This window comes from Globicephala melas, chromosome 15 (assembly GCF_963455315.2).
Source record: "Globicephala melas chromosome 15, mGloMel1.2, whole genome shotgun sequence".
Lineage (NCBI taxonomy): Eukaryota > Metazoa > Chordata > Mammalia > Artiodactyla > Delphinidae > Globicephala > Globicephala melas.
This window is the reverse complement of record NC_083328.1, coordinates 22,594,718-22,621,484: the sequence shown is the minus strand read 5'-3', so window position 1 is coordinate 22,621,484 and position 26,767 is coordinate 22,594,718. Positions and strand designations below refer to the sequence as shown.

General features: G+C 46.7%; 1 protein-coding gene across 1 annotated transcript in view; it reads right to left on the bottom strand.

Moving 5' to 3' along the window:
* The window catches only part of GPR139 (G protein-coupled receptor 139), a 39,821-nt gene that overhangs the window by 12,214 nt on the left and 840 nt on the right, over positions 1–26,767 (bottom strand). The gene's annotated exons all lie outside the window — the stretch shown is intronic.

The window sequence follows — 26,767 nt, the reverse complement described above, 5'->3', positions numbered from 1 at the left end:
GCAGTCTGACTCAGGGCGATGGGGAGAAGTGAGTCCTCCTCCAGGCTACAGGCCAATCAGTTGGCCTTCTCTTGACAGTAAAATTGCTTCTGGCTTTTTGACTATGCACAGCTTCTTTGGGTAAGCATGACAACAACTAGATTCTCAACTGGGAAATCACATTCAAGTTGGCCAACAGACTCAAAAGTTTCCAAACCATACTTCTCAATGCCAAGCTTCATTTTTTTATGACTACCATACACTGAGCACCTACTGTGTGCTGGGTGGCTCTGTATAGATGAGATGATTTTATGAGATTTGCTGATGAACATTTTTACTTTCAAAGTTATACATTTAGTTTAAGTGGTACTAGAGGAATGTTATTTTTCCATTTAGGGTAGTGATAAAAGCCTGTTTATAAAATAACTTTATCCAAAAAGTGAACTGACTTAAAGAAATATTTAAGGAGATGACAGTGCAAGCAGAATGTAGGCTCTCATCTCCATTTTACAAATGAGGAGAAACTAATATTCAGAAAGGTTTAGCCACCTGTCCAAGACGGCACAGCTGGGAAGTCAAAGAAGCATTCTGAAAGCACTTGACGGTGCCATTCTGGGTCAACTTTTGTACTAAGTGATGGATGCGACTGTGTTTTTTCAGCTCTGGGGGTTTGTCACAGAGACAGATGGGGGCAGGGCTTGAGGTGGCTCTCCAGCAAACACAGAACAGAAGAGTTATCGGAAAGGACAGGCTCCTTAGAGAGGCATGAATTTTGAAGTCTGGAGGAGCTGGGCTGCACCCCAGATCTGCACATTTCTTGCTAGCACTCTTGGGCAAGTAAACACAAGGAACAATCAATAAAATGGGAGTAACGATGCTCTCCAGTTCAGAGGGCTGTTGTGAGGGTTAGAGGGAATCTCTCACACACACAAAGCTCTTAGCACGGCGCCTGGCCCAGGGAGAGTGTGCAGTATAAGTGGTCACAGTTATTGTCTGCGAGTGTGATGACCAGTCCTGTGAAGGTGAAACTGAACCAGGCGAAGGCCTGGTGCAGGCGAAGCAGCGCCCGCAAATCTAGGTGGGGCTTCTCCTGGTGTAGTTCTTGAGGATGGGAGAACTGGCTGTAGAAAAGACCTCTGACTTGTTTCTCACACTCGGTCAGTGAAAGTGTCCTTCATGCTGCTCTATGTTACAGATGAACGTTGTTAAGAGAGTAAACCCTAAGGGTTCTCATCACAAGGAAAACATTGTTGTTTCCTTTTCTGCTTTTTCTTGTATCTCTGTGAGATGACGGATGCCAACTAAACCTATTGTGGTGATCATTTCACACTATATGTAAGTCAGATCATCATGTGTATATGTTAAGCTTACACAGTGATGTAAGTCAATCATATCTCAGTAAAACTGTGAAAGAAAAAAGAAAGCATCTTTAGCCTTTCCATTTTTGTTAGGAGGCCCCTCGGGTTAGACTGAGTTCTCACATAGACGCTTGTGTGCTCCTGGACAAGCCCCTTCCCTTCTCAGAGCCTCAGTTTCCATATCTGCAAAGTGAGCTGGTGAATAGTAAAGAAATAATTTAAAAAATAGTATCATAGCTCCCGTTTGGTAAAGGTGGGCAGGGGTTAAACAGGCACACAAGACAAGGAGAGGCTCCCAGGGAGAGTGAACAGCACGTGCAAAGGCAGGAAGGAGGAAGGTCCTCAGGGCAGCTGTTTGCTGTTTGTCAGGCCCTGAACTCACTGCTTCATATACATGAAGCATATTTCATGTCTACAATATCAAACATTATCTACTATTATAATATCTAACATTAAATATCCAGTATGGAATCCTTGCTAATAAAGTAGGTACTATGTTCATCCCCTATTATAGATGAGAAAGACTGAGGCTCAGAGGGTGAAGAAGTTGACTGAGGTTGGATGCAAAAGTGTCAAATGCCTCTTCCAGTTCTTCCGTTCACGCAGACCTGTAATACAAGGGCTGAGCACATGCAGTAATAACTGGTACATTTATTCACAACCATTCCCTTTATTAGGCACTTGCTATGTGTGACTCACTTGCTAAAGGTTTTACTGGCATCAAATTTAATCCTCACATGACATAAAGGGATAGATGCTATTAATATCCCCATTATAGAGATGAGAACACTGAGGCCCCGTGGGTTAAGAGACTGGCCCAGATCAGACATCAAATGTATGCTGGACCCAGGATTCAAAAACAATTTATTAGACTCTGGAGCCCATTCAGTGCACCTGCTCATCCAGACGCTTCCATCATTAGCTTGAGGGAACTATTAAGTAGAAATGGGTCAGTATTTTGTTTCTTTTTCTTTTTTAACAGTGTGTATCAGCTGGCATGTATGGTGGCATGAGGTAACTGAGGGAAGAATTCCCTTCAGAGGAGTTGTAGGTCCTTCCAGAACACCCACGACTCACAGTCCCTGGGAATAAGCGAGGGTAAAGAGACAGGGGGTTCGTCTCTGCCTCTGAGGGTCTAATCACTTCCTCCAAGTCCAGGGCTTACCACCGAGACCCTCTCCATGGCGCCTCCTGTATGGAATGGTGCTCGCGCGGGCTAATTCTCCCTGGGATTCACCCCAGGTGCATGGTTTCCGCCCACATGGCCGTCCCCAGACTTGCAGCTGGTGGCTGCCATGTGCACAGAATGCTCATTTGTTTTGCTGTTTTGTGGACCCAGAGTGATGGTCACTGGGTGTCAGGGGACCAACAGGAAGTCAGAGGCTTCTGGGCTCTTCATCTGGAGTTCACCGTGGTGTCAGAGGCTTTTGTGGCTCTGCTCGGGTTGTTGCTGTTTGATTAAATGTCTTGCACTAAGCACCATCCGTCTCCCACTGGCTGTCGGGGGTAGGTATTTTTAGCTGTGGGCAAATAGCTTATCAATTGTGCATGCAAAACGCAGCCAACACAAAGCCTTCATTCCTGTTGCCTGTCTTCTTCCACACAGGCAAGGACAACAGAAGAATTAAAGGAGGTTGGCACTCATTTGCTCATTCCACAAACATTTACTGAGCTGCCCGCCATGCACCAGGCACTGGGCCAGGCACTGTGGATGCAGCACTGTGCAAACGCACAGGTGGCGTGAGTCCACGTGGGGCTTACGATCTACGTTGACAGAGTTGAGGTCTGCTCTGCTGCCTGCTAACTCTGAGGCTTTTGGTGGGTCACACATTTCTCTGGACCATTTTTCATTCAAAAAGCACGTGCTGGGCATATACTATGTGCCATTCACAGCACTGAGGTTGCTGGTGTGGAGAGACAAGTCTCTCCCCACTAGCAAGCGAGGTAGAAAGGGAGAGAGGTTGCACGACCAAGCAGCGAGCATGACCCAGGTGGCCCAGGCATTTTCTCAGGCCCATGGGAGAAAATGGCAATGAGTTCTGACCTCAGGGCCTGGGAAAGGTGCACGGAAGCGTGAAGGAGGGGCTGGTGGGATCCAGGAGCCACATGGGCAAAGGAAGCAGGATGGTGGGCAACACAGTCAAGAACTAGGAACATAACAGATAAATTAAACAAATAATTCTTCAGCTAATGACCCAAGCTGTCTTTCTAGCCTGAAGGCTTCTCTTCCCAGGGGCCACTTCCGAGGGGCAGCTGGCTGCCCTGCAGCTAAGGCCACGTATAAACTGCAGCAGTCAGCTGTCACTTCGCGCCTCCAGCTGCTTTCTAGTATTAGGTCTGCATCAAGTGTCTCCAACTTAAAAGAAGGAAAAGCAATACCATGTGATGTCAGGAAAAAAAAAAACAAACCACTCACTATTATATACAAAGGTCCCAGAACATGTTGTTATGGTTAATCTACTTACCCAGGGTTCCATTGCTATAGACACCACCAGTGCTGACCACAACTATCACAACCATCACTTTGATGATTTGGGAGTCACTTTAGGGACTCCCAGTGTCATCCCAGAATGGTAAGAGGCAAAGAGTACAGATTCCGGAGCCATGCTGCTAGGGTTCAAACCTGCCTGTGCCACTCTAGCTGTGTGACCTTGGACAATCTACTTAACCTCTCTATGCCTCAGTTTGCTCATCTATGGAAAGGATGATACAGCACTTATCATAGGCTTTTGTGAGGATTAAATGAATTAATATATGGAAAGTACCAAGCACAGTGCCTGGTACCATACAGGCTATATAATTTTACCATCATAACTATTAGGTTAGAAATCCAGACGAGCAGGAAGTGTGTTTGCTTTTCTTATTACTATTAATATATTGCCAACCTCTCACACAGTTCTGGGCATATGGTAGGCGCTCTAAATATCTGTTGAATGAATGAATGAATGAATGAATGACTATGAACATAGATTAACATGGCATTTTAGACATGCAGAAGGGCTTTGTCAGAGTTTTGAATAGACTGGAAGACTGCTAAGTGTTTACTGCAGAAAATGAGTCAGGTGATGTGATCAAGGGTAACTGGAAATTAATTTAGTGTTCACTGTGTGAGATCTTTTAGAGACTATCAGCTTCTCCAGAAGAGGTTTTGTGCCAGAATCTTCCATGTGAATCCAATTTCAGCTCAACATAAATTTAGTGATGCTCAACTATGTAGCCAAGCCTGGGTCAGACTCTCAAGGAGTACAAGACCCTGCACTCAGGGTGCTGAGAGCTTACTGAATAAGTCATCCCAAGGCAGCATGAGGAGTCATTCAAACTCCCTGCTACCTTCAATGGCTCTATGCCAGGGCTTATAAACTCAAATGGCACAAGGGACCAGTTAGGTGACATCAATGTGTGAGGTGAGCCTGCGGGGGCCTTTAGTGAGCTGCCCAGCTTATACCCCCTTTCAAGATGGCAGCCACTGTTTAGTTCCCCCTGGTGGTTTCCCAGGAGGGAATGACAGCCAACTGTGGCCAGGTCATCCAGTGTTTCAAGAGAGGCTTGCAGGCAACACACGCACACACACAGGGGGTGGCCCATGGGTTTGAGACCTCTGCTCTGTAGCAAAATCCAGTGTCTTTGCACAGCCGACCGGATACCCCCCACACCATCAGCGCCCTTCTGCATCCCACGCAAATGCTCTTCACTTTACGAGCTATTGCCTAAATGTGCCGTGTTCTGCCTCGGCTTTGTAGCATCGTATGGGCTACTTCTTCTGCCTGGAAGGCCTTCCCTGCCTACAGCACTTTGCCTGGCAGACTTCTTATTTTTAAAGCCTTTCCTGATCTCAGTGCACTGAGGTAAGCACCTCACTGGGTAGAGTATTTACAACATTTTGGTACTGATCTCCTTCAAAATCTTTATCACCCATTCTCTGGAAGGCAGAGACTGTATCTTTTTTCTCTGAACCTTGAGGGCCTATCACAGGGCAGTCAAAGAGTTTGCACTCCGTCAGTGTTAGAGGAATAAAAGTGTGACGGATGGATGGATGGATGGGTGGATGAATGGGTTACCCAAGGCGCTCTCTGTGGAGTATTCATCTGCTGGCTGTCACTTCTGTGGTACTCCATTATATCCGTGACGACTTGATCTTATCCCTTCCCTCTGTCTTCTCTCTAAACCCAGTCTCTCTAGGTAGCCTCTCGGGAACATTTTCCTGTTTCCTCTTATGATGGCTGATGGATCTGGACTCAAATTCCCCATTTACTTGTCCAGGCATGATTTAACTCAGTTTCCTCACCTGTGCAAGGGGGAAAATACCATTTCCCCAAAGGGCTTATTGAGAAGACTGAGTAACTTCATATATAAAAGCGTTATTACTATGCCTAGCATTTAGTATGTACTCAAAAGTATTATTCGTTTCTCTATTGGGTGTGATAGTTGCTTTCTTAGAGCACTGACTCTTTCCCTTGTTGGAAAGTGGGGAGCACCGATTCTGAAACCAGACTTTGTGGGCTTGAATCCCAAGTTTGTCATTTCCTAGCTTTGTGACCCTGGCTAAGTTACTTAAATAACTCTGTGCCTTAAAGTTCCTCATCTGTAAAATGGGGATAATGATGCCTGTCTCTTAGGGTTCTTGTGGGAATTAAATCAAGGGCTTAGAAGAGTATTTGGCACATAGTGAGTGCTCAGTAAGTGTTAATTTTGTCGCTCACCAGCCCAACCCAAGAGACTCAGGGCTGAGGAGAATTTTGCATATTCACCAAGACTACTCAGGCCGACTTCCAGACCCTTCCTTCTATTATAGACATTGACTCCCTGCTGGATTCAGCCACCTTGCTACAGCCGTGGACGTCATAGTAAACCCGAGGAAATGGTTTCTTCCTTTCTGTGGCTCCTATCCTGGCAGAAGCCAGATAGATCACCAGAGAGAAGCTCCATGACAGCAGGAGGCATCGTGCTATGGGAGCACTTAGGAAGGGGTAACGAGTCTAGCCTAGAGGATCACGGAAGACTTCTTGGAGGAAGTGGCACGTGTGCAGTGACATGGAGGAATGGGAGCCAGTCGAATGACTGGGGAGCAAAGTGTGTCAACAAGAGGGAACAGAATGTGCGAAGGCCAAGAGGCGAGAGAAAGAGGATGGCCATTGCAGCAGCTCAGCTCCTAAGCTCAGCATGGAATGGAGGCCACAGACTGGGGGCTTAAGGGGCTGATTCCAGGCTGCAGATGTGTTTTTAAGATTTTTGAATCAGTTGCCATGTTTACAAATTGGAGTATTTCACGTCCAATTGAGGGTTTGAACTTCTTTTGAAAATCAGAAGGAGAGGCCACACTGGGCCCACATTTCCACTTGGGGCTACCCTGCAGCTCAACAAGTCCCCATGGGCCGCACTCATTTCTGCCATCTGCCTGCCCCTGCCCAGAGCCGGGGAGGGAGTTGGAGGGAGGCCTGGCGGGAGAAGAGGTAGAGAAGTAACAGCACTTGATTCTAATGATTCAAACTGGGTTTGAGTTGAATTTGTCCTGAGGTGATGGAGATTCAGTGAAGGGCTTTAAGCATTAAAGGGTTTTACTAAGTAAGATGCTTGTTATTTAGACGTCCTTGAAGGTAGTTGAGGGGGGTGGTAGAGAACAGAGAGTCCTTTATATAACTCATTGAAACTTTCAAACATGGGTTGGTATTGTAGCTTCCTCCTATATAAAATTTGACAGGAGCAGCAGAAATGCCGAGAGGTACCATCTTCCTGCAAAACGTGTCCCCTTCCCCTCTTAGGCCGGCAGGGGAAAGTTCCATGGGATCTGGATGTCCAAGAACATTGGAAAATTCCCTGATGTACACCACCTGGCTGCACTTTCTCCAAGGCCAGCGTCCTGGTGGTGGTTGTGTTCCACGACGGGACCTGCATTCTCCCAGCAGATGCGGGGTTGAAGCGGCAGCACCTGTGCCAGAGGACATGGACGGACAGGGAACAGGCCATGCCCAGAAGACAATGTCTAATTACCTGGGGGCCTCAGGAAGCAATTTTCTCTGGTTGGAGAAATTGATTTTTGTGCCACACGGCCGAATGACATGTAGGTCAAGGAGGTGTAATTATATGGAAATGGATTTATGTTTGGGAACTTCTAAAGACCCACCTCTGCACGCTGGGAGGTGGCAGAGAGAGAGCGTAGCTTCCATTCTGCCCAAGCTGGGTTCAGCAGGTGAAAGTCGGCTTGCTTCCTTGTGATTTTGAGGGGGTCTCTTTCTTTTCTAGCTTGGGGACACACACCTGAATGTCACAGAAGAAAAGGAGCAGTGCCCTTCCTAGTGCTGTGGTGATGAGCATGGGCACTGGATCCAGGTGTGACTCCTACTGGCTGTGTGACCCTGGGGAAAGTTACCTAACATCTCTGTGCTTCCATGTGCTCAGCTGTGAAATGAAGCCTATTGTGAGGACTAAATAAGTCAATGCATAGAAAGTGCTTACAGAAGTCAGGGCTGCAGAGTCGACACCCCTGGAATTGTGGCCTCGGCTCCCTTCTCCATCCCATTTCACTCACGAGTGCTGCCTTCCCTCTGTCCCAGCGGAGAGGAACCAAAGCACGTGCAGCTCCCCAAACAAGCCTCACTGTCTCCGGCTCTGGGTCTTTGCTGATGCAGTAGTCTCTTCCCAGAACACTCTTCATCCACTTTATCTGGTTGACCCTTGTCCTTGACCCTTCAGGAGTCAGCTTGTCCAGCCCCCTGGATTGATGCCCCCCATGCTTTGCTGTAGCCCTGCTTATGACACAACAATCTGCCTCCCTTTTCTTTCTGAGCAGAAATATCATTTCCAAGAGAGGACAGGGAAAGTGTCAGTAGAAAAGCAAGTGGTTTTTTTTTCTCTCTTTAGAAATAAGAGAAAATGTAAATAATAATAGCAGTAGTGGCAGCAACGGTGATGATGAGGATGATGAGTGATTCTATACCTTTTTCTGCCATGAGGGAAGTGTTTTGTTTTGTTTAATAATATTACTATTTTAAAAAATTCAACCCAGCTCTCCAGGCTGCTATTTTTTTGTTTGTTTTGTTTTGTTTTTTGTCTGCATTGCACGGCTTGTGGGATCTTAGTTCCCCAACCAGGGATTGAAGCTGGGCCCTCAGCAGTGAAAGCGTGGAGTCTTAACCACTGGACCGCCAGGGAATTCCTGGAAGTGTTTTTTTTTAACATCTTTATTGGAGTATAATTGCTTTATTTACAATAGCCAGGACATGGAAGCAACCTAAGTGTCCATCGACAGATGAATGGATAAAGAAGATGTGGCACATATATACAATGGAATATTACTCAGCCATAAAAAGAAATGAAATTGAGTTGTTTGTAGTGAGGTGGATGGACCTAGAGTCTGTCATACAGAGTGAAGTAAGTCAAAAGAGAAAAACAAATACCATATGCTAACACATATGTATGGAATCTAAAAAAAAAAAAAAAGGTTCTGAAGAACCTAGCGGCAGGACAGGAACAGAGATGCAGACAGAAGTGGTCTTAATAATAAAAAGAATAGCTTCCACTTAGCAATCTATTATATGCTAAAAACTGTGATAAGCGTTTTACACTTAATAGTCACTGCTGGGCTTCCCTGGTGGCGCAGTGGTTGGGAGTCCGCCTGCCGATGCAGGGGACGTGGGTTCGTGCCCCGGTCCGGGAAGATCCCACATGCCGCGGAGCGGCTGTGCCCGTGAGCCATGGCCGCTGAGCCTGTGTGTCTGGAGCCTGTGCTCCGCAACGGGAGAGGCCACAACAGTGAGAGGCCCGCGTACCGCAAAAAAAAAAAAAAAAAAAATAGTCACTGCTGCTCCCCTCACTTTAAAGGTGGGTATTATCAGATCTTTTCTATAAAGGAGGGAGTTCGGGACTGGGTTTAGAGACTTGCCCAAGTTTACAGAGCTAGTAAGTCACAAAGCCAGGATTTGAACTCGGATCTGTCCAACTTCAAATTGTTAACTGCTACACTCTTTAAGAAGTCAGAAGGCCTTGGGACCATTGCTTCTAATGACACCCAAATCAGCTGTAGGACAGGCCCTGTGCTCATTGGCCTGCTGGTCTGCCTCTGACATGGGCCCCATCCTTGGGGGCTCCTGACTCCAGGGTGTCCCAGGGAAAAAGGCCTTTCCCTGCCTGCCCAGGGTTTTCCAGAATGAAGAGGGCACTCCTTGGTTGTACAGGGAAGGGATGGGCTACTTTCTTGGCAGAGGGAACTACAAGTACAAAATCAAGCCAATGTGAAACCATGTTGTGTTTGCAGAACTGTAAAGTGACAGGCTTGGCTGGCATGTGGACCACAGGGAAATGAGGTTTGAGAATTCAAGTCTCCAGTGTGATAACCTCAGTGAAATTGCTTTGCAAACTCCCAGGGTTGTCGTGGGGACCAAAGGAGACGCTGCACGGAAGCGGCTTTGCAAACTGGAAAGACGTTAGGCAAATGTTAATTATCACAAGATATTTTGGAGAAGCCTCATTGGTATCGGGAAAGAGAGAGCAGAAAATTAAAATACCTGCTAACTTCTCTTGAATCCACATTCTCAAAAGAATTCATAAATGAAAAATTCTCATTTCATTGCTCTCATCTGTTTTTCAGGTTAGTGAATTGTAATAGATTTTGGACTCTAATAAAAATTCAGTCAATTTCCTGGTCATTATCAATTACACTAGCAGGTTTTGAGACTTGTAGGAATTTTTGTTGCCCACCCATAAGGCCACATCCAGCTAATTCTTTATCCAAATACTTCTTAGATGTCTCTTCTCTTTCCCCTGACACTGGGGTGGGGGACAGGTCTATGTCTCCTTCATTTTGGGACATATTCTTAGTCACTAGCACAGTGTCTGACAGATAGTAGGCACTTGATAAATATTTGTTTAGTGCAGCGTCCAAGTCTGAATGGCATCGTATTATACGTGAGTTACCGCAGGGACTTCTTAGCTCCACCCTGGCCCCTGCCCCTCTGTTCCCGAAGCCATTTGTCTACCTTTGCTCAAAACCTCAATCCATTTTCCTCAGTCTAATAAAATACTATTCGTAAAACTAACTTAACTAATGTTACATACTAATGCTACTAATGAAGGGTCCCAATCTACAGTTTAACCAAAACACTAAGGTAGGAAACTAAACAAAGAGGTGACACTATTCAAGAAAGCATAATTATTCTTATTCTTATTTGCTGATTATATAGTAGTATGCTTAGAGAACTCAAGACAAGTAGTCAAAACTTTATTGGAACCAGTAAGTGAGACCTCAAGAGTATCAAAGCCCAAACATAACAGCAATGGCTGATCAGAAGATGGAATGGGAAGAAGATTCCATTCACAGCGTTCTAAGCGCCCACAGGTGGGGAGGAGGGCCTCCTTTGCGATGACTCTGGGCTGTCCTTTGTCTCCTGGGTCCCGAAGCAGCTCTGCTTGTGCCTGAAATCTCCCTAGGTCTCTCACAGAACTGATGGAAAGCGCGATGGAAATCTCCATCCCTTGCTGCAGCTAACAAGGAGCGCACAGGCTCTGGCTCCCAGCGTCTGGGTCAGAAACCTATCTTTGCCACGGCATTAACTGCGTGACCTCGAGCCACTTAACAACTTACCATGTGCCTCAGTTTCCTTACCTGTAAAATGGGGGTACTAATAGAATTTACTTTGTGGGCTTATCAGGATTCAATTAGTTGATTCATGGAAAGTGCTTGAAACAGTGCCCAATAGGTAGCAGGCACTCGATTAGTGTCCATTATGCTTCTACCATCAAGGCTTCAGCAGCCGCGCTCTCTAAGCTTCACCATGGACACTGCCGCGGGGTGTGGCGGAGGAGGACGTGTGCCTTATTCGGCTGAGGGTGGGGGGCTTTCACATCATCCTGAGTTTTTCTTCAGAACAGCATGTTATTACATTTATAGGATAATAGGTTGAACCATACAAAATGGACATTTTAAAAGGCAAAAAGTGGCCTAATCATTTTCAATTTACTTGTTTTGCCTACTGGACTGTGTATGTCTTGAAAGCCTGGGCAAAGTTCATTCCTCTTTCTGGTCCCCAGTCCTTGGCAATGGTTCTGATGCTGAAGGAGGTGCTCAGCGCGTGTGTGTGATGAAGAAAAGACTTGTGGTCAGAACACACATAGCACGTCCATCCCAGAAGGGAGGAAGGGGAGTTCCAGAGAGCAGGGGCAAATATCTGCCCCGATAGCCACACCCCATCCCCAGCACTGCCCCTACCCCAGGATGGGAGTTGATGCTTTCCTCTCTGTCCCATGGTACACAGGCTCCCTTCTAGTATATCACACTTCAAGCTTTACATTGAGGTATCTGCTTTTTCATCTCTCCAACTAGACTGTGCCCTCCCTGAGAGCAGGGTCCCAGATCTATTTGTGGCACCTGTAGGAAGTGCTCAGTTCTCAAATGAATGAATACTGGAAAGTCCTAGCAGGGTTCAGTGGGGTGGCTCCCTTTGTGGGGACTCATTCCTATCTTTAACAGCTTTGTATATTTAGTGAAACAAGGAACCCTTGGTTTGAGGTCCAAGGATGTAGCTTTGGTTTTTCAGGCCTGCTTACTAGGAGTAACTTGGGAAAGCTATTTGACTCCTCCTAACTTCAGTTTCATAATGGATGAGAAAGCCCTTTGTAAATTTTAATTCACTTTGCATATTAGCCAACACTGTATTGACATTAATAGCTATTACTGATGACTCTTTTTAAGCATTAGAAACAGAGCCTGGCACATAATAGGTGTCAATAAACATTTACCCCATGGACTAGATTTGGAATTCTGAGCACTTGATTGAATTGAGTCCACTTCTGGCTGATAAAGGAGACCTTGGAAGGCTCTGGAAGACGGCAGAGTTTTCCAGGGAGTTGTTTCATCAAAATGTGCCACTTGAAAAGAAAAGAAGCAACTCAATTTCCTTTTTGTAGATTAGGTGTGGAGTGGAGAGGGAATTCACCTTCCTGTCCTTGCTTAAAAATAATTTCAAGTAATTAAACTCTCTGCTTGGGGAAAGGGCAGTGCGGACGCCGGGAGAGTCCTCGATCACGAAGGAAGACATAGTCCCTCAAGATGCCTGCAAAGACCAGGCTGGAAGGGTGAACCGAGGCAGAGGTCTGTAGACACAGCATTTGTCTTCTCCAGTGCTCTGAATACCAATGTCCGCTGCAGGCCCAGCGGCAGCACAGGTACCAGCAGGGGTGCACAGGCTTGTCACAGCTCCGCTCTGCCGCTCAGTGGCTGAATTCTCTTGGGCAGCTCACTTTACTTCTCAGAGCCTCGCTTTCCCCATCTGCCAAGTGAGCTTAGAATTTCCAGGCTCACAGCCACTGCCGTGAGGATTAAATGAGGCATCGTGGAGAAAATGTTTGATCTAGTGTTTGTCTCAGAGTAAGTGCTCAATAAATGGTAGTGGTGGTGATGACGATGATGATGATGATGATGGTGATGATGATGGTTATAGTCAAGATGTTTTCTTCAGTCTCGTCAAGATTAGTAAGGAAATTACACTTAAGGAATTAAGAAGGCAGTCATCTGCTTATTCATCCATCCATCCATCCATCCATCCACCCACCCATCCACCCATCCACTACTTAACAAGCCTCTTACCACGTGCCATGCGCCAATGCCAGAGGGCATTGGAGTCAAAGAGATGACTTAGACTCTATGCCTACTGTTAAGGGCACATCGCTTGACTCAATATCTTTTTTTTTTTTTTTCCCCGGTATGCGGGCCTCGCACTATTGTGGCCTCTCCCGCTGCGGAGCACAGGCTCCGGACGCGCAGGCTCAGCGGCCATGGCCCACGGGCCCAGCCGCTCCGCGGCATGTGGGATCTTCCCAGACCGGGGCACGAACCCGCGTCCCCTGCATCGGCAGGCGGACTCTCAACCACTGCACCACCAGGGAAGCCCTCAATATCTTTTTGATGCTCCCAGGCAGAGATAAGTTTGAGTCCCTACAGGAATTTAAATGCCTCACCCTCACTTCTGTTATACAATGTGTCACATTGTATCATGATTATTGATTTGCCTTCCTACCTAACTAGAGTGTGAGTGCTTTAAGGGACCATTTCACCATCATCTTTGTCTTTTCCCACATCGTTATCCCCTATAACCTTCGGCACAAAGCAGGGCCTCATGAAATGGAGCCTGATCCTTTATGCAGCGTAAGAGTACCAGTGGGGATCAGATGAGAAATCCTTGTCAGTCTCTCCTTTTTTTTTTTTTTGACGTGGACCACTTTTTAAAAGTCTGTATTGAATTTGTTACAATATTGCATTGCTTTTGGTTTATGTTTTGGTTTTTTGGCCCCAAGCACCTGCTATATGCCAGGCCCATGATGTATATCGTCTCATGTATTCTCAGCAAGGTGGGTAGCCTTATGTTATAGATACGGAAATAGAGGCTCAGAGAAATTAACTACACACACCTAGAAAGTCCAGTGGATCTCAAATCCAGGTCTTACCAGCTTCCTTTCTTGCAGTAAAGCATTTAGAGTGGTAGGAAAGTGGCTGTGAGGCCAAACGTGTGATGGTGTAAACGGATATGGCATGTGTGTGTGTATTGTACACATAGTTAAATTTGAGGAAAGGCATTAACACAGAAAATTCCAAATCCTAGAGGGCAAGGCAGGAGACATAAGTGAAAGAAGCAGGCCAGATAGAAGAAAATAATCTTTGTGCTGGGTATGAGTAGGGAGAGGTGGGGCTGAGGTGAACTGGACGGCACCAGCTTCATGTAAAGTGACCAGAGCTGCCTTGTTCTGGGCACTTGATGACAGTCAGGGAGAGCTCAGTTTTGCCAGACTTTAAAATTTCTCAAGAGTCATGAGAAATCGGAATTGTTATGAGCTTGTCTCTGAATGTTAATAGGGAAGGTGCTGCATTTTAAGAAAACCTTGAACAGGCTTCTCTCACATTCTGAAAGTTCTGAGACTGTGACCCCCAGTCCAGGCCTCTTTGGAAAGTGAATGAGGGGCTTGAGAAGGGTGTTCACCAGCAAGCATCTGACCAGCATTTAGTGCTGACAGTGATTAAGAAAAAAAAGCCCTCTCTTTTCTCAGAGCCCACCTCTTCTGGCCAGAAGGTCTATTCCGAGAAAATCCAAGAGGCGACCAGCCTTTTCTTCCCTCTTCCACGAGCTCTCTCTGCTCATTGTCAAGATGTCCTCAGTGTCTCCACCTCAGTCTTGGGGACATTACTCCCTTCCTCTTGCTGGACCCTGGTCCTCAGAACTGAATGCAGTCACAGTGACAATGTCCCTCTGCCACAACTGGCCACAGCTCGCTCCCGTTCACTTGCAAGTGACAGAGCTGAAGGTGACCCCATTCTTCTCACCCAGGCACTAGCTTCCTTTCTGATCAGGACTCTTGCAGCTGACAGCTGGGTCATCAGCGGGACTTGCCCATGGCCATGACCGAGACCATGGCCCTCCCAACGCGGGTACCCCCCATGGCCCCGGGGTGGGCACACGTCCCAGAACATCGTTAGTTGGCTCACTTCTTTTGGCTACTTCTGTTTTACTTGGAGACGGAGGAGCTGGTGGAAAGGGCAGGAGTGGGATGTGAGGGCTGTGAACATGACCCTTGACCTGCACTCCCACTGCGTGCCCTGTGCCGGCGCCCAAACCCTTCACATCCCTTCCCACGGCAGCCACCTCCTCAGCTGCTTGCTGTTCCCCTCGTACCACCTTCCCTCGATTCTTCTCACAGCAGCTAGACAGGCCTTTGAAAACCTCACATTAGGTCATGTCACCTGCTTAGTGTGTCTTGCAACACTTAGAGTAAAATCCAAGCTCCTCACCGGACCGAAGGGCCCGCAGCATCCAGCCGGTGACTCCCTCGTCCCCACCTCTCGCTCGTCACATCGCAGCCCCGAGGCAGCGTGCAGTCCCCACTCCTGGCTTTCACCCTCCTGGTCCCTCTGCCCGCACGCCCTTCCTTCCCCGCTGCCACTCCCGCCTTCTCGTCATTCCAATCTCCACTCAGACATCAGCTCTCTGGAGAGCCCTTGCCTGCCCCCTATCACTCTACCACGTCTTCTTATCCCCGTAGCGCGCATCACTAGCTAACATGACTCTGTGGACGCGTGGTTTACTTGCTGACTGCTTGTCCCTCTGCTTTTCCTCCAGTGACAACAAGGGTTCCTGGCGCGTGAAAGGGCCTCCACATGCATACGCTCAGTGGAGGCTCGAAGGAGGGCAAACTACCTGCTCCAGACCTTACAGCTAGCAAAGTGGAACTCAATTCCTAAACCAATGTTACTTCCCTGATCCCTCTGGCCAGGAGCAGTGGAGTTCTGGAAGGGTCCTGCGTGTGGAGGGCGGACATGTGTAGGAACCGCGTTCTGTGAAGGTCAAGAGCATGGGTCGTGTGATTCCTTTAAGGAACATCCATCCCCACCCTCCTCAAAAACTGGCCCCACTGGCTCGAGTTCCCTCTGCGGTCACTGCTCTGTTCTACCACCTTCCAGGGAAGCCGGTGCTTTTCTTTCAAGAGGCAGATGGTGGTTCTTGTCAGCGGTTCTGTGGAGCTGAACCGTGGGGTGAGGCGAGGAATGCTAAAAGCAAGGGCTGCAGCCAGGACGGAATCGCTGGCCATTCTGTGACTTTGTGGAGTGTGGTATCTGTGTGCGTGTCTGTGTGTGTGTGTCTGTCTATATGTCTGTGTGTGTGCGTGTGCGTGTCTGCGCATCTCTGTGTACCTGTGTGCGTGTAGAGGCCCTCAGTTGAAGGGATGTGGCTGATAGTTTGCTCTGCACTTAGCTGAAAATGGTAAGAAATGTCTGTGGCAGAAAAGCAATTCCCTGAGCTCTATCGATGGCAAACGATGGGCAAGGAAAGAGGTCGCTGGTGGACCCGTCAGTCCTCACACTGCAGAGCGTGTGGTCCCAACTCAGGGTCAACGTGCGTGGTTTTTATGAAGCTCTGGCTTCCTGTTCCCCTTGGCTCTCATCTCACACCACGTTCTGCCCCCACCTCAGCCACCTTTTGGCCCCCAGACTTGGGTGACCCTTCTGTCCCGCTGTGCGGGCACCAGCTCCCCTCCTGCCACAGGTGGCTGCACAGCCCGCTCCCGTCGCCCTCATCCTTCCTTCCTTCCCTTCCTCCGCCTCAGTTTTCAGCTGTTCCCCTCGAGGGTCCCCATCCTTGGGCTCCCCATTTGGGCAGGACCCCATAAAGAGCTCTCCATGTGCCTCTCTCTCCTTCATGATCTTTTCACAGGTGACTGTTTACATTTATTCGGGTTTCTGATCATGCTGGTCTTCCCCATCTGTGTGTGTGTGTGTGTGTGTGTGTGTGTGTGTGTGTGTGTGTGTGTGTAGTTGTGTGCACATGCGCACAAAGGCAAGGCAGGGGTCTTCTTTGGTTTGCCATATGCCTAGTACAGTGCCTGGTACTTGGCACTGCCGGGCACATGGTCAGATGGATGGATGGACGGATGGGTGGATAAGTGAATCAATGAATTCAGATGCTCTCTGGATTGAATTTTGTGCTCTCTGGTCTCTCATCTCATCCTTCTTCATCATGGGGCAAAATGAAAACATACCTTTGGGTTAAAAGCCCTAGCTTCCCCTCAGTGTACTTCAGCTGGTCATGCCTTTCCTCAAGAGAAGCCCCAGTCATTCTGCTTCCACGTGATAGGAAGACCAAGCTCCTGGGTCGTCCGTACAGAGAAGTTCCCTCCCTTTGAAGCCCACCGGGGCCCAGGGTAGCCACTTCCTCCCCACACCCTGACCCTACCTTCCTTACGTTTCCCTTGGTGGGGGTAGAAATGGCAGGATTATCCCCCCTGCAATGGCCAAAGCTCACTTGATTTGGAATCTGGAAGGTTTGGGGTCAAGGTCACCCCTAATTAGCTCTGAAACCTTGGGGGAACTTCCTTGCCCTCTCTGGGCCTCAGTTTTTTCATCAAGAGCATTGTACTAGATCAGTGTTCCCCAGATTTTAGTAACTGGCCCACCAGTGTTGTGACTTTTGCCATGTTCTTATGTCCCCTGTACTGTTACTTACTTAACATCTTGTTTTAAAGTGGTTTGCCATTTTTTTCTTGAATTTATATTTTATATAATACTACTCTCCAATATAAATGTAATATGAACTACATATGCACTTTCAATTTTCTAGCAGCCTCATTTAAAACAATAAGAAACAGGTGACATAATTTTTTTTTTTTTTTTTTTTTTTTTGCGGTACGCGGGCCTCTCACTGTTGTGGCCTCTCCCGTTGCCCAGCCGCTCCGCGGCATGTAGGATCTTCCCAGACTGGGGCACGAACCCGTGTCCCCTGTATCGGCAGGCAGATTCTTAACCACTGCGCCACCAGGGAAGCCCCAGGTGACATTAATTTTATTTTTATTTATTTATTTTTTGTTGTGGTGTGTGGGCATCTCTCTAGTTGTGTCATGTGGGTTTTTCTCTCTCTAGTTGTGGCATGCAGTCTCCAGAGTGTGTGGGCTGTGTAATTTGCAGCACGCAGGCTCTCTAGTCGAGGTGCAAGGGCTCAGTAGTTGTGGTGCACGGGCTCAGTAGTTGTGGTTGCCCCGTGGCACGTGGGATCTTAGTTCCCCAACCAGGGATTGAACCCACGTCCCCTGCATTGGAAGGCAGATTCTTTACCGCTGGACCACCAGGGAAGTTCTGACATTAATTTTAACAATATATTTTATTTAACCATGTTCATCCAAAAATGTAACACTATAAATTACCCAGATATTTAACTTTTTCTCATACTAAATGTCCAAAGTCTGCTGTGTATTTTACACTTCCAGCAGATCTCTCTATGGATGCTAAATTTTCACTGGAAATCCTTGATCTCTGTTTAGATGTCATAAAATGTACAGTTGAAAGAGTTGAACAACTCAAGTTGTTCCAAGCACACAGTTATTTTCTAATAATTGAGTCAAGTATCAGATTTTAATTGTAAATTAAGTAAAATGAAATGAAATAATAAACTCAGTTCTGCATGTTGTACTGCAGGACTTCCCTGGTAGCGCAGTGGTTAAGAATCCGCCTGCCAATGCGGGGGACACAGGTTCGAGCCCTGGTCTGGGAAGATCCCACATGTCGCGGAGCAACTAAGCCCGTGCGCCACAACTACTGAGCCTGTGCTCTAGAGCCCGCGAGCCACAACTACTGAAGCCCACGTGCCACAACTGCTGAAGGCCACACACCTAGAGGCTGTTCTCTGCAACAAGAGAAGCCACCGCAATGAGAAGCCCGCGCACCGCAACGAAGAGTAGCCCCCGCTCGCCGCAACTAGAGAAGGCCCGCGTGCAGCATCAAAGAACCAATGCAGCCGAAAATAAATAAATAGATTAAAAAAAAATTTTTAAATAAATAAATGTCACGTGCTCAACAGCCACATGTGGCTGGTGGTGACTACAGTGGACAGCATGGACATATGACAATCGTGGATAACAAACCCACCTCCTGTTGTAAACAGAAGGTAGCCTTAAAAATAAATACAATGACAATACAAGAGTGACATTAAATTCTAGCTAGATACTGCTGCCTGCTGAGGTGCCGAGCCCTAGGTCTGCTCTGTGTCTGTTAAAAAGGGAGATTTGGCACATATGTAAAGGTGTTAAAAACACACTGGCACCTAGCTGAGACTCTCCTTTTGATGGAATCAAAAGGATTAAGAAAACTGAAAAGGAATTGAATGCTGCAGCCTTGTACCACCTAAAATGATCCTGCATAAAACATCAACGGACCACCCAAATCTAGATGATCACTCTGCACTCTGAAATTCTGTAGCCTTTTGCTCCTTTACTCTTATCACTTTGCTTCCTCTTCAGAGACCACTAGCATGTGATCTTGCAAGAAGTGAACTAAGCGAGACTTGGAAAAACTAAGTTCTGGTTCAGACTCTGTCATTGCCAGCTCTGTGACTCTGGGTGAGGTCTCAGTTTCCTCATTTTGTGAAACGGAAGTGTTTGGACTCACCAAATACCAGCAGCCATGGAGTGGCGGGCTCTGGGCCCTGGCTAGCCGCGAACTGTCTCATTTTGTCCACAGCATAAGCCCTGTGAGAAAGGCACTGTTCCACTCCTGCAGGCGGAAACGTGGAGGCTCAGACAGATTTGAGCAACCTGCCAGAGCCCCACCAATAGAAGCCACAAAGTTAGAACTTGGATCCAGGTGTGAGGACCACTGAGCCCACGCCGTCAGGTTCTCAGGGCAACTCCCATCCCCCCAAATGGTAGGTTTGTGTTTCAAAACATAATCAACATGAAATGTGCGGTATTTCTTGGAGCTTTTCCTTCCAGCTTATGCCACGTCCCTGGTTTCCTGAGTTGGCATGCTTTTCTGATTTACCCACATTTTCTTTGGGTCTCCATCTCTGTTATTTCTTGCTCCTCCTTTTAGCTTCTTGCTTTTATTCTCCACTCCCTGTTACCCCCTTGGTGTTTCTTGGTGCTTCTGGAAGATGTACCCACTCTGGAGTTTGTGAACTGCAGCCTGGTGGGCCGTATCAAGCCTGCAGACATGTCTGATTTGGCTCAGGTGATGCTGGCTCACATAGTGTTTTTAAAATTTGTGAGTTAGTTGCCAACATTTAAACACTGGGACATTTCAAATAAAAATCTGGATTTCTAGAGTTTTGGGAACAATTTGGCAACACTGGACCATTGGCTGGAAAGCTGAGTGGTGGCAGCGCTTTCTAACTCCCCCAGGTCCCCCTCCTCCCTATTGTCTATCACCCCCACCCCTCAACCCAGCCTGACTGTCAGTTGTCAGCTGTCATTACACGTGTGCTGCCATTTTCTTATAATAAAGCTGGACAGCAGTACTGAATATTGCTCTGTCATTTTCTAGCTATGTGACCTTGGGTAAGTGTCTCAATGTTCTCATCTGGAAAATGGGCATAATATTTATCCATGCCTCAAAGGGTTGTCGTGAGAATTAAGTAAGCTAATGTATGTGAAGTGCTTTGAAGAATCTCTAGCACATAATGAGTGCTACATAAGTGCTAGCAGTTATTAAGAGGAAAGGGCAGTGTTTTTGGTACATACGTCTCTATCATTGAGAGCCACGTATTTTCAGAAAAACAGCAAGGAAGCACAATTCTATGGATAAGTGAAGCAGTTCTTAAAACTGGCCCATTTTGTTCATTTATATTCTCTGCCCCATGCAGGTATCTGAATTCAAGACACCTGCCCTCCCCAACCCCTAGCATTGCAGGGCTGCTTCCCCTATAAACATCGTCCACGTATTTCAGATCTACATGGAGGTTCAGTGGCGGGATCTGTGTTCCCCTCCCTGCTCCACTTCTGTTCGCAATCCCGGCTGCAGCATACAGGGTGATCTTGCTGGTGGTGCTTGTCATTCTCTGCACTAGCTTTAGCTGAAGACCATTTCGTGTTCTGAACTGATATTATTTCTGGAGGTTTCACTGAACCACAGGCAGCCCTCTTAGGGGTACAAATTCCCTAGGCTTATGATGGCATTGATTGCTTAATCCACTGGATCATTCTCTCCTAGTTTGCCAGGACATGGAGCTTCATATCTGGTGGGTACACGTGGAGTGGAATTGTGCATTTATGGAAAAGACCTATGTACAAAGCAGTGTGTGGCTTCAGGGCTTGAACACATTGACATGTTAGGCAATAAAAACAATGTGAACTACTATTTGTTGAGCTTCTACAATGTGCGAGGGACTATGAGAAACCTTTGTGCACTTCCCTGGTGGCGCAGTGGTTAAGAATCTGCCTGCCAATGCAGCAGACACGGGTTTGAGCCCTGGTCCAGGAAGATCCCACATGCCGCGGAGCAACTAAGCCCGTGCGCCACGACTACTGAGCCTGTGCTCTAGAGCCTGTGAGCCACAACTACTGAGTCCGCGTGCCACAACTACTGAAGCCCGCACGCCTAGACCCTGTGCTCCTCAATAAAAGAAGCCACTGCAATGAGAAGCCCACACACGGCAACAAAGACCCAATGCAGCCAAAAATAAATAAAAATTTAAAAAACAAAAGAAGCCTTTGCATGTTTTATTTCAAATTGCCACAAAACAATGCAGGGCACAGAAGTTTAATAACATTTATTGAACTCTTAGTCAGAGACAAGGATTACAAAGCTACTGTTCTGAACCCCAACCCAAGGCCAGCCCAGGCAGCCTCCAGCATAGATACTTCATTGGTCTGTACTTATGTCCCATCTACGGGCCATGTCTCCAACTGAGTAACACAAGCAGAGTCCAGCTTTCCTGGGCCTTTGACAGACCCATCAAGAATGACTTGTCCAATGTCTCACAGTGACTTATTACCAGAACCAATCCTGGAATTCAGGATTCCTCATGTAGTAGTCTTTCTCCCACTGTTATAACAAGAATCCTAAGGCCAAATGAGCATTAAGAGGGGCCAGACAGGTTTTAGAGGAGAATTAGGTGCACCATGTAGGGAATGTTTCGAACTGGGGTGCATGTGTGCTTTTGAGGGGGCAACCACTAAATTATGGTACAAATATACAATGGAATACCCTGCAGCTTCATTAAAGAATGAAAAAAGCATTATATATACTGTTCTGGGTGATATATTAAGCGAAAAAACAGCAAGATATAGGATGGTGTGAATAATGTGCTCATTTTGGAGAGAGTAAAAAAAAGGGAGAGTTGAAATCCTCTATTCATATTTGCTTGTATATATACTTAAAAACTCTGAAAGAATAAATAGGAAACTAAGATACTAATGCAGTGGTTACTTGTGTGGTGGTGGTGATGATGGGGTGGATTTGGGAACTGGTGAGCAGGGGAAAGGAATGGGAGGGAGACTCTGCAATGTGTGCCTTTTTTATACTTTTAGGTTTTCAAATAATATGAATGTTATTACCTTTTTAATGTGTGTGTATGTCCACACACACACACACACACACACACACACACATACACACACACACACAGCTGCATAGGAAAAGCAGCCTATTACTCAGCTCTAGTCAATTGCTACTTTCTGGGAACATGAGCTTAATGTTTTCAGTTCTGATTTTTTAAGGGAACCTGGAAATCTATTTTTTTTTTTAAATCCCAATTTTTAATTTCAAATTGTTCATTGTTAATATGTAGAAATACAATAGAATTTTTGCATATTAACAGTGTGCAAACATGCTGAACTCAGTTTGTTTGTAGGAACTTTTATTGTGGAGTCTTTGTGATTTTCTATGAAGGTAATTATATCATCTGTGAATAGAAACAATTTAATTTCTTCCTTCCTGTATACCTGGGTTTTTTTTCCTTTTTCTTGCCGTATTGCACTGGCTAAAACGTCCAGTATGATGCTGAATAGGAGTGATGCGAACATCCTTGCCTTGTTTCAGATCTTGAGGGGAAAGCATTCCAACTTTCATCATTAAATGTGATGCTAGCTGTAGATTATTTATAGATGTCCTTTATCAGGTTAAAGAAGTTCTCTCCCTGTTCCTAGTTTGATAAGGTTTCATCAAATGGATGGATGTTGAATTCTGTCAAATATTTTTCTGCATCTGTTAAAATGATTATATGGATTTTCCTTTTTAGTTAATATGGTGAATCACATTGTTACTATGGTGAATGATTTTTAAATGTTGAACTAGCCTTGCATTCCTGGGATAAACCCAATTTGGTCTTACATATTATCCTTTTTATATATTGCTGGATTAGATTTGCTAAGATTTTGTTGAGGATTTTTATGACTATGTTCATGAGGACTATTGGCTGGTAGTTTTCTTGTAATGTCTTTTTTTTTTTTTTTTTTTTGCGGTACGCGGGCCTCTCACTGTTGTGGCCTCTCCCTTTGCGGAGCACAGGCTCCAGACGCGCAGGTTTAGTGGCCATGGCTCACGGGCCCAGCCACTGTGCGTCATGTGGGATCTTCCCAGACCGGGGCACGAACCCACGACCCCTGCATCGGCAGGCGGACTCTCAATCACTGCGCCACCAGGGAAGCCCTCTTGTAATGTCTTTGTCTGGTTTTGATATTAGGGTAAAGCTGATGTCATAAAGCAAGTAGGGAATTTTCCCTTGATTTCCCTAATTTTTAAATGGTGAAAAAATGACTTATAGAGTGCTTCCTGTGTGCCAGGCATTGTGTTACGTGCTTAACTTATTTAATACTTACAGAAACTCTATGAAGTATGTACCATTATCATCATCATCCCCACTTTATAGGTGGGGAAACTGAGGCACAGAGGAGTTAAAGCCACTTGCCTAAAGTCACACAGCTTATAAGTAGTAAAGCCAAGACTCAAAACTCCAGAAGTCCAGCTCCAGACTTTGTACTCTTAATCTGTTTACTACATCTTCTCTAAAGATTTTACAGGCGAAAGAGAACACATCTGGAGGGCTCAGCCCAGCTTAGCAGCCACCATTCTTCCACCTGTGGTTAACAACAACAGTAACTAGCACATGTCAGAGCACTTACTACCTGCCAGGCTACAGACTCATCATCTCCTTTCATCTTGCACCAGCCCTCAGAGGCAGGCAGGCAGTTGTAGAAATGCTCCCTTCTGCTGGGTGGCATGCAGTTTCAGGCTTCATCTTCTTCACTTTGTCTCCCTTAACATCCACTGTGCCTTTCAGAAGGTAAAATTTTAAAAATGTCTTTCAAATCTCAGTTTAATTTTCCACTACTCCTTCCTTATCAGGGGGGCTCAGCCGTCCTCCCTCCCACTCTCTTCCCCCAGGCATTCAGGCTCATCTTTCCCTCTTGCACTGCCTTTTGCTTTGCACTGTCTTGTCCCAGCTGTGGCCCAATCAGTGTCCCCAACTCTGCTTTGTTGGCTTATTGTATGTGTTTTGAAAAGTTGGAAACATTTTGCTTATTTAAAATGGAGGAGGAAAGAGATGGAGTGTTAGGAACAGCTGGGACACCAATTTTCTCCAGTGAGCCCACAGCACGGAGAACTGAAGTTAGTTAAAAGAACTAGTAGTAATGAAGGCAGTAATGAAGGCACTGGATGCAATGGAAAGGTGTTTGCACGCTGGCTGGACTGTGTGACTGTAGATGAGACGCTCCACTTCTCTGAATCTCAGTTTGCTCTTCTGTAAAATGCGTTCAGGGCACATACAGGTCACAGGGATGTGGTGGGGATTCACTGCAATAATATAAGCATTTAATACAGGAAAAGATCCAGCGTGGTCCACAGTCCAGGCCCTGTGCTAAGCCATTTTAACATAGGTTATCTTATTTAATATACACTGCCTGTGCACTACCGTTACCACCATTTTATAGGCAGGGAAGATTGTGGTACAGAGAATAAGAATTCTTAAGTGGCAGAGCTTTGCCTATACTTCACATTAGAACCCTCTGGATCCCACACCAGACCAGTTAAGTTGGACTGTCTGGGGTAATTCCTAGAGGCAGGGGATTGGACCACATGGCCTTTCCCAAGCTCTTCCTTTCAATCTAGAGGCTGAAAGTGCTAAGAAACAGCCCAGCTTTCCCCTAGTTACTAGCTCCCCTGTTGCCAAACAGCCATTCCCCATCGCTCTTTCACTCTCCAACCACCATGGCGAGAATTTGGAATTGGGGTGAGTCCACTGCCAGGAAAAGTGACTCAATTAAAATCTCAGTTTTCAACAATATTACCAAGCCCTGTGGTCTGTTACTTCACACCCAGCATAGCTGAGCCTTCCAGTCGGAGGCCAGGTAGCAAGGGTTTGCGAATTGCTGGGGCTAGGGGCAGGGCAGGGAATACTGTAGTGAGCTCAGACAGAGAAGCACTGCACTGAGCTGAGTGCTATTCTCAGCATGCTTCCCAGTCCCTTCTCTGGCTCAGGCAGGGCTGAGCAACCCCCCTCCTCCTTATAACCAAGGCAGCTTTATGATAACCACAACTACAGCAGCACAGCAGCAATCAATGTGTGGTGTGTCAGGCACTGAGCTGTGCGCTTCACTCGCACCCTTGCCTCCATCCACATCTTTACTTCTCACCACAATTTCAGGGGTAGGTACTCTCATAATGCCCATTTTACAGATGTGGAAACCGAGGCACAGAGACATGAAAGGTTCATAGATTAATACCCAGCTCTGCTTCATTCTACAGTCTGCATTCTTAGTCACTAGGACATACTTGTCTGCCCTTAAGGTTTTGAGAGAATGACTTAAGGATTTCACTCTTGAACCACCTTGCAAGCCATTAACAAAACCCATGATCTTCCTGCAAGCCTGGCTTCTCCAATCGATTTTCTCCAGAATGTTTGGTCCTTCTGCATCCATCACAAGCTCCATGTATGAGCTCCTTGACCTCAGAGGCTGCATCTCAGGGGTCTCTGAGTCCCTTTTTTACACCTCCTTAGCCCTTGGCACACAGTAGGTGGTCATAACTCTGAATGTATGAACACATCAATGCCCTTCAAGTTCTGATCACAATCCCCCACTCTTTTAAGTCTCTAAGTCCTGAGCTCAGCCTTGAAGAGCATGTGCCTGGTATATAATAGGTGCCGATGTCAATGGGTCAGGAAGGTCCTAGCTGGCATAGGAGTTAAGCCGTAAAGGTGTGTGGTACCTTGACTCCCACCTTGAGGTGTTTGAAGGTCTGAGCTTTCCTTCATTCTCCCCATCCTCATTTCCCTGCTCTGGACCCTTAGAGTCTCTCCTCGTCTTTACGGTTCTGTCCCTTAAGGGGTTTTCAGAAAAGCCTGAGAGAGTAGTTACTCTTGAGTCCAAAGAGGAGATGGAGGGGTGAAGGGTAGGAGTCAGAAAGGGGCCCTGTCACTTCTCTGGTTCAGCAAATAACCAACCTTCTCAAAAACACTCCCCAAAGGAGAGCTCTGGAGAGGCTCAGGGGGGCCAACATGGGGAGGTGGGAACTGGGCCGAAATCAATTCCAGCTCTAGGTAATTACAGGACACATCACCACCCCAGCAGGGCGAACTAGGCTAGCCTCTCTGCAAGGGCAGCCAGAGCAATGTTAGTGATAAAATTCCCATCACTCACTGGGGGAGAGGCTCAGCCTTAGCAAACTTATGGTTTCTCGAACCTGCCAAATTTGGGAGGGAGGATTTATTTAAACAACCTTAGCAGGGTCCGTGACTACCAAGATGAATGTTTTGGAAAGGAAATCTCACAAGGCTCTCAGAAATCCAGCTCCCAAGTTCCCAGGATCCCAGGATGCTAAAGACAGTGGGGTTGATGAAGCTACGATTCTAGGCTTTACATAGATTGGATTTTTTTTTTTTCCTTTCTTTCTGTCGCTCTCTCCCATCTGCATGGAAGTGACCTTTAGGAATCTTTCTGCCACAGAGACTGTCTCAGGGACTAGCTGGAAGAAAGGTCCCTCTCAAGCTGGAGCCTCAGGAAGCCCGCCCCCGCCTCAGGCGACCATGGCAAGCACCAACTCCCCCCTCCCCCCTCAGTAAGCCCCTTCCCAACAGCTCAGCTCTCTTCAGGAACTCAGGACAAGTCTCAGCTATACTTTGGACAGGAGGCTAGGATGTGGGACCCGCCAGAGATGTGCAGCAGCTCTGAGCTGCCTAGGGTGGGTG